The sequence below is a fragment of the Rhincodon typus genome, chromosome 2, assembly GCF_021869965.1.
Source record: "Rhincodon typus isolate 14 chromosome 2, sRhiTyp1.1, whole genome shotgun sequence".
Classification (NCBI taxonomy): domain Eukaryota; kingdom Metazoa; phylum Chordata; class Chondrichthyes; order Orectolobiformes; family Rhincodontidae; genus Rhincodon; species Rhincodon typus.
In genome coordinates, this window is record NC_063333.1 from 120,137,624 (window position 1) to 120,148,265 (window position 10,642).

The following is a 10,642-nucleotide window of genomic DNA, read 5'->3' on the forward strand; positions in this document are numbered from 1 at the left end:
AAACGTCAGCTTTCCTGCTCCTCTGATGCTGCTTGGCCTGCTGTATTCATCCAGCTCTACACCTTGTTATCTCAGATTCTCCAGCATCAGTAGTTCCTACTATCTACAAATACTTCCTGCTCACCTCACCACCTCACCTGCCCCTGTATCACCATTAATGGCTGTCCCATCCACGTCAAGCACATTCAGTACTACTTTTGGCTTATTAAAGAAAAGGTTGTCTCACAAATGGGCCAAGAGCACTGAGAACAGCAGCAAAGGGGGGGCCGACCTAAAGCTCTCTTCACCCCATATCAGGAGAAAATGCTTGATTTGGCTAGAGAAGCATCTGGGGCCATGGTATACACAACCGATCCAGTGAGCCTCACTGTGCCATGCTGCATTGCAGTCCAATTAATGCCAGCGTTAACTCATTCTGAATCTGCACACGTTTTTATCCCTCTTTGACAAGCGATTCCCCCACTTCGCTTATATAGGCGCCAACAGCAGGCAGCGAACCTCAGCCAAAAAAAAAAGCCAGCGCCAAAGATTCTCATCTCCACCTCCACTTCTGAGGAGGAATACGCTGAACTCTCAGAGAATGCAGCAGCAAGGCTTTCACTTGCACTGTCCACCAACTCAGAGAGTTTGACCTTCATGGTTTCTCTATCCAGATTAGATTTGGAAGCATAATCCGTGATAATGACATAAGACATAGGAGGCTATTGCCATAGAGACCCAGATCTAACATCCTCAGTTTCTGTATGATATGCACTTGGACTGTAGACTTTGTTGCTTGGCATCAATGAGAAGGCAAGGGGGTGACAGCAGGCACCACCAGGAACGGTCCCCAAGGCTGGGAGGTGTACAATGGAAAGTTCATATCTTAACACACCCTTATAATATATTGGCTTGCTGAGAGAAGCTGTATAAAGTGCTGCCTGCCTCTGGTTAAATTGGTCAAGCATTTCAAGGCAATTTAGTAGAGCACGCAACACAAGGGCTGCATCTTTTTAGTTTTTGACCATGGACTAAACTGGGGAAAGAACTATTTTAAAATCAAGCGTTGGGGAAGGAACTTTAAAAACAAGTTACTAGAACTCATTGTACATTGCATTTACACAGTTGTTTTGCAAGAAGTGGGAAGGAGAGATAAGATGCCAGAGCACTGGGTGTGTGTGCAGAATGAGATTCAGCAGCAGATTGCTGATTGGTTTGTGCAATTGTGACAGTTGCAGATGCTGGAAATCATCAGCTTGTTGACAACTCCGATTGTTTCCTCAGCAGGTAAACAGCTTGAATCTTTATGATACAGTAGGAGAAGCCTCGACTGCTGAAGGAGCAGATTCTGTGCCTGTCATCTCTCTTCTGTAAAAATAACTGAACCCTGAAGAAAACCAGCTTTCTCCCACCAGTTGCTATAAGCTGTTGCCTTTAATTAGCACCTAAACGATTTCATAGCTAGTGAGCCAATGACCCGTACCTCTTAAGAAGAAGTGAACAAACCTAGAGTATGATTTCAGGGAACAGAAAGTCTTGTGAAGCAAAAGGAATGTCTCATCAAACCTTGTGGACTAGTGTTATTGAACTGTGCTTCCCATTACTTTTTTCCTTCCAGTCAGAACTGCAATTTTTTTGTTTGTCTGTGTTTGCCTGCAGGTGTGTGTAGGGTTCTTTTTTAAATGGGGAGGACGTGAATAAGAGTTTCAATGAGCAAAGTATATGTTGATAACTCATTGTTTTGTTTGGCAAGAATCTTTTTATTTGTATTGAACTGTAGTTCTTGTTAAATATAGAAACCTGGTCAGTGTTTTTTGTTAATCTGAATCCATCAGACAGGTAGATTGGGTACTTTGCATACTTTGATTAAATCAATAACTTTTGTGGTGACCCCAGGAATAATAGAGGTCAGGAATCAGTGTACTTTCCCCAAGTGGGTCATAGCAGCAAATCTGAAATATTGCAGTATAAGTGGTGATGGATGGATGAAAAGGAGGTGCCCCATGATTGCGCTCAACCTTGCTGCCTCTCATGAGAGACGTCATTGCACTCAGATATTATATTCTGGCATAAGATAGAAGCAACCTAACCGTATAATGTCATGTGATGTTACTGTTCTGTCTCACTGATTGCTGCTCTTTCCCTAATATTGAGCAGGACCTATGAGGGTATATACTCATAAATGAGATCACAAGAAAATACCAAGCACACAATCATATGGGTGAGAAAACATTTTTAATCAGCAACAGAAAAGTTCACAGACAGCAAAATTAATTCAGTCCACATATACATTGAACTGATTAGGGCTTGTTTACCATATATAGAAAACCCAACAGTAGGTCCAACCCAACTTATTCATCTTGGAAATGGGTTTCAATTAGATTCAGCCCAGCTTACTGTGATCAACTGTGCATAGCTCTATCATGATTTCATGGGTGTCTGTCCCAGTCAATGTCCCGATCCTTAACTTCATCTTATCCTCAGAAGATCCCCTATTTCTTCTCCATTCAGTAGATTCCTCCTTTGTCGGCTGCAGTTGTAAAGCACACATCTTTTTTCAGCTATATTGCAAGTCCCCACTGCAGCAGTCAAGGCAATAAAACATACTGTCTATGATATGTTCCACAATAGCCCCAGTGGAAGCACGAGCAGCATTATATCTCAGTTATGGACCAGTCTGAGGGTTTGATAAATATGTCATCAGCCTTGTTTGAAGGGATTTTAATCTTTGTCTTTCAACAGCTCTCCTTATCTGGGACAAGGACATGGAAAGGAAGCTGGTGTCTTCGAGTTTCTTTCTGTGAACGTCATGGCAGCTCGCAGGATATCCAGCACACAATTCCAATGGTCACAGATAAGCTTAACATTGTTGGAGTGGAAGCTTTTTCAATTGATGAACTAACAAGTTGGCAATAGGTTGCTCCTAACGTAATGTAAGTGCAGTCAATGGAATCTGGGGACTTGGGGAAAGCCAATGATGTTAGAGGATCCCACTGCCCAAGTTCATTGACTCTTCTCAACATGGGGATGTTACAAGAATAGTGTAATCTGGAGGAAATGGTATCAGTCACATCCCAGATATTTCAGTGGGTGTATAATTGAGAGATGCCACACAAGGACACAGCTGTTGCTTGAAAGGAGCCGTTGGCATAAACATTCAGGGCAGCTGTGACCCAGACAACCATTGGACTGAGATGGCTATTCCAAGCACAAGCCTTGCTTCAGTAGATGAGATTGTTCAGTGATGCAGGCCCAGAGCATCCTTAGCGTGTGCCTGTCCTAAGTTTCCAAGAGCTGTGGAAAATGACAGTGAAGTCAGTACATGTGGGGTCTGTTTATTCTCCTCTGCCTACTTGGGGACTCTTCTCCTGATGCTTCATAATGTAGAGGTTGCTGTTCTTGCTGACAACATTGGACTTGCTCACTCCCGTATCTCTGTCTTTACCCGTAAACCAGGGCTACATGGAACACACCAACCACGACGTCCATCTCAGTTCCTTGAGTTTGTAATCTATGGAAATATCATAAATAGATCAACATATCAATAACTGTACTCTTGAGCTCTGACATCAATCACTCTGAAGCGTCATGTGGCATGGAGGCTTTGCAAAGAGGTCAATTTCATGCCTCAATATGGATCACCTTATCTAGACGTATGTTGCAGAACCAAAGTGCTAAGAATACAGTAGAGAACTGAAATTCTGGCATTAATCCACCATCATAGCACCCCCTACCAAAAAAAAATCCTGCAAATCACAGAACATGTTGTCACCTAATTTCAGTTCAACAAATTCAACAACTGTCTTCCAATATCAGGTGACGCAAAATTGGCAAACCCAGGCAAGACATTTAAGTTAGCTTCTGAATAGATTTGCTAACCTGACAAGACAAGGAGACAATTTTTGTGAAAATAATTTCCTGCTAATGAAATGCAATTTGATGCCAGTGAGTGGTGTTTCTGAATTAGTGAATACATAATACTCCTAGCAGGGTCGCATGTTTAAAAAATTATACTCTATCCCCAAAGAGAAAAACAGTAACCTACTCTGCTCTCTCTGCATTTGGTGGCAGCCATTTTGCGTGGTTACAAGGATCCATCTTCATGTCCTTGTGATTGCTTTGCAGGCTCTACCCAAGGTGCATGATGATAGCCCCGCCCTTCATGTTCCCTTTGGAGTTACTGTACCTAAGTCACTGGTATCCTTTCAGTCCCACCACCGCCCCAATTTCCATTCATCCTCTAAATGACCCTTAATACCCTAATTCATCTCCAGAGTCCATGGCTTTGTAAATTATTTGCCCTTACAGGCTGTACACTTATTTTTTATTCACTTGTAGGATGTGGGCATCGCTAGCTGGCCAGCATTTCTTACCCATTCCTTGTTGCCCTTGAGAAGGTGGTGGTGAGCTGCCTTTTTGAACCACTGCAGTCCTCCTGCTGTGGGTTGACCCACAATGCTATTAGGGAGGGAATTCCAGGTTTTTGACCCAGCGACAGTGAAGGAACATGATATATTTCCAAGTCAGGATGATGAGTGACTTGGAGGGTAACTTGGAGGTGGTGGTGTTCCCATGTATCTGCTGCCCTTGTCCTTCTAGATGGAAGTGGTCATGGGTTTGGAAGGTGTTGTCTGAGGATCTTTGGTGAATTTCTGCAGTGCATCTTGTAGATAGTACACGCTGCAGCTACTGAGCGTCGGTGGTGGAGGGAGTGAATGCTTGTAGATGTAGTGCCAATCAAGCGGCCTGCTTTGTCCTGGATGGTGTCAAGATTCTTGAGTGTTGTTGGGACTGCACTCAGCCAGGCAAGTGCGGAGTATTCCGTCACACTCCTGACTTGTGCCTTGTAGATGGTGGACAGGCTTTGAGGAGTCATCTTAGCCAGAGTGATTGTCACTCGTGAAATCTAACACCCCACCTCCTGGCTTGGAACTTCCTGTTCTCTTCTGAGCTCTATGAGGTCCCACTCCTCCATCTTGAATTGTTCCGTTTCACTGTAAAACATTTCCTCAGCAACCTTTATATTGACATGCATTTGCGGCATGGTGGGGAGGTCTGATAACTGCTTGACACCCTTATTACTCCAGTAGAAAGACCTCAGAGCAACACACAGATACTCACCCCTGGTCTGTCCACATGGCTAAAGGATAATGCCTGATTGAGTCTGTCACTCAAAGCTCATCTCCTCCCAAATCCCAGTTCATCCAGTCAGCTCCCAGTGCCCTTTACCTGGAGCATATCTCCCCCGGTATGGAACACATAAACAATCATCTTTGTGGGATTAGAGAGCGGTGTGGGATGAAAGCAGCAGGTCAATGGTTTAACCCAGGTCTGTCCCTATCTGTCACCCATCCCCACTGGACCCAGGCTTGGAATACACACGGACACAAAAATTCAGTTTCAAACATAGGTTTCGTACACAAATGAACTCAAGATTTTTGCACAATTGAGCACAAGATGTTTTGCAGAAATCTAATGAAACTAAGACAAACAAGTCAGCAAGCTTAAGAGATAACACAGTGTGGAGCTGGAGGAACATAGCAGGCCAGACAGCATCAGAAGAGCACAAAAGCTAACGTTTCAAGCTTGATGAGTTTGAGATTTATGCAAATGATGATAAATCCTTTATACAATTGAGCACATCGTATTTATAATTAAACAAAATGACTATTATACAAATGGACTTAAGTTTTCTTTCACAAAATTGAAAAGAAGTGTATGATGGAGTTGAACATAATATGATGAAACAAATGCACTTAATTCCTAGGGATATGTCAAGAGATATTGCAAAGCTGTTCCACTTAATCATCAATAGTTCATTCGTCAATGCTGGGAAATAGCTGCTTGACACACATTGTGTTAAAGATGTTTGCAATCAGGACAGTGTCAATTACTTGTTTGAATTTTTTGAGAAGTGACGAAGGTGATCATTGAGGGTACAGCAGTGGATGTTGTCTACATGGATTTTAGTAAGGCTTTCGACAAGGTTCCTCATGGTAGGCTCACCCAGAAGCTTAAGATGCATGGGTTCTAAGGTGACTTGGCCGCTTGGATTCAGAATTGGTTTACCCATAGAAGGCAGAGGGTAGTGGTGGAAGGGTGTTTTCCTGGCTGGAGGTCAATGACCAGTGGTGTTCCGCAGTGATCCGTACTGGGACCTCTGCTGTTTGTGACATATATAAATGACTTGGATGAAAATGTTGATGGGTGGTTTTGTGAATTTGCAGACGATACAAAGATCAGTGCATAGTGTAGAAGGTTATCAAAGGATACAGAGAGATATAGATCAGTTGCAGATATGGTCAGAGAAATGGCAGATGGCGTTTAATCCATGTAAGTGTGAGGTGCTGCACTTTGGGAGTTAAGGAAATGTTAATGGCAGGACACTGAACAGCATTGATGTACATAGGGATCTTGGGTCTCAAGTCCATAGCTCCCTGAAAGTGGTCATACAAGTAGATAGGGTGGTGAAGGAAGCATATGGCATGCTTTCCTTTACTGGTCGGGGATCTAAATACAAGAATCAGGAAGTCATGTTGCAGCTTTATAAGACTTTGGTCGGGCCATACTTAGAGTACTGTGTTCAATTCAGGAAGAATGTGGAGACTTTGGAGAGGGTGCAGAAGAGATTTACCAGGATGCAGAAGAGATTTACCAGGATGCTGCCTGGATTGGAGTGTATGAACTATAAGGAGAGACTAGAAAAACTCAGGTTGTTTTCTCTGGAGTGGTGGGGGCTGAAGGGAGACTTGATAGAAATCTATAAAATTATAAGATGCACAGATAAGGTTGATCGTTAGAATCTTTTCCCCAGGGTTGGAATGTCTAATACAAGGGGGCATGCCTTTAAGGTGACAGGGGGAAAGTTCAAAGGAGATGTGAGGGGCATGTTTTTTTTCTTTTACAATGAGTGTGATAGGAGTCTGGAATGCACTGCCATGGGTGGTGGTGGAAGCAGATATGATAGGGCCACTTAAGGGACTTTTATATAAGCACAAGAATATGCAAGGAATGGAGGGATACAGACCCACGGGCAGGCAGAAAGGATTAGTTTAATGTGGCATCATGTTCGGCACAACATCGTGGGCCAAAGGGCCCATTCGTGTGCTGTACAGTTCTATATTCTACAGCATACACACCACCAACAGCAATCTCCCTCTTCAGGACTCTGGGAATATCATTCCCAGCATGATACCCCTCTGCTTGGGAATGTAAATTGTACATACAGACATACACACTCACACTCACTCACTCCCCCTCCCCTTCCCCATCCACTGGGGACCATGGGAGACAGCAACAACAGACACCCGGGATCACCCAGCGACATTAATAACACACAATTAATAAATAGAACAAAGCATATTGAGTAAGAGACTGTCAACTCACTATCACCATCAGCAAAAATTCATTAAATCAACGATCATCGATTTATAGTTTAGATCAGTGTCTGTGGTTGCTGTAGATTGGAGAGATTCAATTAATATCAACTGTTTAGGGACCGAATTAATCCATTCAGTATTGTGACTATCAAATGCTGTTGATTAGAGAATTAGTTTGTGAACTTGCCTAAAAGGGGAACAGTCAATAGGCCTATGCTGTTGTACACTGGCCAATTCTCTTTTCCTTTAACTGCTGTCTTCACTGATGAGGCATTAATTCACTGCAACTTCTGTTCAAGCGGACACAACAGATCTCACCCGCTCAAATAGAGTTCCCCGGTACCTGCATGGACATTTACCCTACTACTTGTTGCTCAGATTAGAAATTGCATTAAAAGTCCCTGGCTTCACAGTAATCTTTCAGAGTCCATTTCAAAGACTGAAAGGGCAGCACAGTGACTCCCCAGTTAGCACTGCTGCCTCACAGCACCAGGGACCCGGGTTTAATTCCAGCCTCAGGTGAGTGTGCAAACTCCACGCAGGCATTCTCCCCATGTCTGTGTGGGTATTCAACGGGTGCTCCAGTTTCCTCCCACAGTCCAAAGATGTGCAGGTTAGGTGGATTGGACACTGTAAATGTGGGATTACGGGGATAGGGTGGGATGTTCTTCGGGAGGGCATTCGGTGCAGACATGATGGGCCTCATTCTGCACTGTAGGGATTCTATTCTATGAAACCAGTTTAATACTTCAGCAACATTTCTTTCCCATTCATTTCTCAACAATGGGGGGGTGGTTGCTGGTAAAGTCTCTGACCTAAATTGCCCCGAACCATTGCTGTTGGGCTGTCTTCTTGAATCTTTGATTTAACTGTTATTATCTCTTCCCGTTCTGTGATTTTTGAAATCTGATACATACCGTGAAACTTTGCCATTTATTGTACAAGAGCGAGGAGAGAATGGTCAAACCACATAGGGTCGGGATGTAAAATAAAGCAGGAACTGAGGAACTATAGACCTGTGAGTCTGACTTTGGTTGTGGGTAAATTGTTGGAGGTAATTATAAAAGATAGGATTTATGGACATTTAGAGAGACAAAAATTGATCAGGGATAGTCAGCATGATTTTGTGTGAGGAAAATCGTGTCTCACAAACTTGGTTGAGTTTTTTGAGGAAGTTATCAAAAAGATTGATTATGGCAGAATTTGTTTATTTGGATTTTAGTAAAGCCTTTGACAAGGTTGTGCATGGTAGACTAATTAGTAAAGTTAGGTCACATGAGATTCAGGGTGAGCTTGCCAATTGGATACATAATTGGCTTAATGGCAGGAGACAGAGAGTAATGATGGACGGTTGCTTTTCGGACTGGAGGCGTATGACCAATGGTGTTCCACAGGGATCGGTTCTGGGTCCTCTTTTGTTAATCATTTGTAATAAATGAGAATATAAAAGGCATGATTCGTAAGTTTGTGGATGACACCAACATTGGTGACATAGTAGACAGTGAAGAAGGTTTTCTAAGATTACAAATGGATCTTGATCAAATGGGTCAATAGGCGGAAAAATGGCAGATGGAGTTCAATCTGGATAAATGTGAGGTATTGCATTTTGGTACAACAAACAAGGGTAGGACATATACAATTGATGGTTGGGCCTTGGGCAGTGTTGTAAAATAGACGGACCTAGGGGTGCAGGTACATAATTCTTTAAAGAGACAAAAAACCTGCGGATGCTGGAATCCAAGGTAGACAAACAGGAGGAGAAAAAAACAAAAAGAACTGTGAATGCTGTAAATCAGGAATAAAAACAAGGTGGCTGGAAAAGCTCAGCAGATCTGGCAGCATCTGTGAAGGAGAAAACAGAGTTGACGTTTCGGGTCCGGTGACACTTCCTCAGACAAACAGGAGGCTGGAAGAACACAGCAAGCCAGGCAGCATCTGGAGGAAAGGAGCAAACAATGTTTCAGGTATCACCTTTCTTTAGGATTGCATGTGAGGGTAGGGGGAGCTGCAGATAAAGAGAGGGGGTGGGTAGCAGAATGTGGTGATAGGACATGGTAGTAGTATGACCTGTTTGGTCAATGGGAGGGATGAATCTGGTTGGTGGCTGGAAGGGAGGGTCAGAAGGTAGAATGGAATGGAAGGGAGGGGGGAGGTGGAGCTGGAAAAGGAGCGGCGAAATGGGTGGAAAGGATATTTGAAATTAGAGAACTCAAGGTTGAGCCCTCTGTGCTGTGGGGTGCCTGGGCGGAAGATAAGGTATAGACAGGATGGTTAAAAAGGCATTTGGCACACTTGCCTTCATTGCTCAGTCCTTTGAGTATAGAAGTTGGGACATTATGTTGAGGTTGTACAGGATATTGATGAGGCCTGCTCTGGTCACCTAGTTATAGGGAGGATATTATCAAGCTGGAGTGGGTTCAGAAGAGATTTACCAGGATGTTGGCAGATATAGAAGGTTTGAGTTATAAAGAAAGGCTGGAAAGGCTGGGATGTTTTCATTGGAGTGTAGGAGATTGAGAGGTGACCTGATAGAAGGTTATAAAATAATGAGAGGTACAGATACAGTTGATGGTAGTTGTCTTTTCTCTAAGATGGGGAATTTCAAGGCAAGGGGAGGTATGTTTAAGGTGAGAGGAGAGAGATTTTTAAAAGGTCAAAAGAGGCAATTTTTTTTACACAGGAGGATGGTTCACGTGTGGAGTGAACTTCCTCATGAAGTGGTGGATGTGAGTACAATTATAACATTTAAAAGACATTTGGATGGATACATGAATAGGAAAGGTTTGGAGGGATATGAACACTCATGGGGTTGAGATCCTTCAGAAGCGTTTCTCCCTGCGACTCCTGAAACACACACTTGCAGCAATGCGCCGGCATCTCCAGGCACTACAATCAAGCCTACCCCAGCTCAGAGCCTCCCTCTCCCAGACCTGCAAAGGACCTCTCCTGTTTTTTATTCTACGTAGGATCCACAACCTGAACTCCCAATTCTACTCCGCACCTCCATCTCCTACCGACCAACCTCATCCCGCCCCCTTGACCTGTCCGTCCTCCCTGGACTGACCTATCCCCTTCCCAACTCCCTACCTACACTCACCTTTCCTGGCCCCATCCCCGCCTCTTCGACCTGTTTGTTTCCTCTCCACCTATCCTCTCCTCTATCCCTCTTCTATCCGCCTCCCACTCTCTCCCTATTTATTTCAAAACCCCCTTCCCCTCCCCCTTTTCTGATGAAGGGTCTAGGCCCGAAACGTCAGCCTCTCTGCTCCTATGATGCTGCTTGG